Source organism: Lipotes vexillifer, unplaced genomic scaffold (genome assembly GCF_000442215.2).
Source record: "Lipotes vexillifer unplaced genomic scaffold, Lipotes_vexillifer_v1.1 scaffold295, whole genome shotgun sequence".
NCBI lineage: Eukaryota > Metazoa > Chordata > Mammalia > Artiodactyla > Lipotidae > Lipotes > Lipotes vexillifer.
The window spans coordinates 273,736-274,604 of NW_006773247.1; positions in this window are offsets into that span (position 1 = coordinate 273,736).

Below are 869 nucleotides of genomic sequence, written 5' to 3' on the forward strand. Positions count from 1 at the left end.
CAAAAAGATTTGGGCTTGAAATTCCTTTCCTGGTTGCTGTTGACCCGCAAGCAGCTCTCTGCTACTAATGGCTCTCTTTAAAATAAACAAACATAGGTCATTTACACATTAAGACCTGAAAGGTGTTTTACAGTTCTGAGGAATGTTGTGGAAAGTCCTGTGCCAGCCACAGAGGAGTCTTTTTCACTTACCTTGAGTTTTTGGCTTACAAGGTGCATGGGCAGCAGTGGTAATCAGTGGTTATAATACTATTGACATTTTAACACCTTCAACAAAGTAAAAAAAAAAAAAAAAGGAAAGAAAGAAAGAAAGAAAGTCTGTGGATTTATGGAGCCTCTTCAAGAAGCATTCACTTCTCACTCCTCTTGAAAAAGAAAAAAGTTTTCTCAATGATTTTTGATTGTTGCAAAACCAAACTTAACATTTGTTATTTATTATACAAAAAAAAGGGGGGGATAGGAATCAATGTCTTCCCTCCCACTTCACACTTTGCTTCTTTGGGGAAAAATAGTTGTCAGTAAACAAGAGAAGCAAATCTCAAGGTCAGAGCATTTGTCCCATTCCCTATACCCTCATATCTGTCTACATTATCAAGAAGAAATTACTGAGACTCAAAGGTACTGTCAGATCCAAGAGACTTCCAAATCCACGCCCCACCATATTAAAATAACAACTGCATTGTTTTAATGTATATTTCCCTAAATTCTTTGACAAGTGAAAATTGAAATGTATGATAATCTCTTCCAATGGAAACTTTCTTGAACCTTTTATCTCTTCAAGATCATTTCTGTATAAAATGTATTTTCAGAACACTTTTTTTCTTCCCTGGAGGTAGCATTTAATCTATTCGTATATTGAGTTGTTATAGA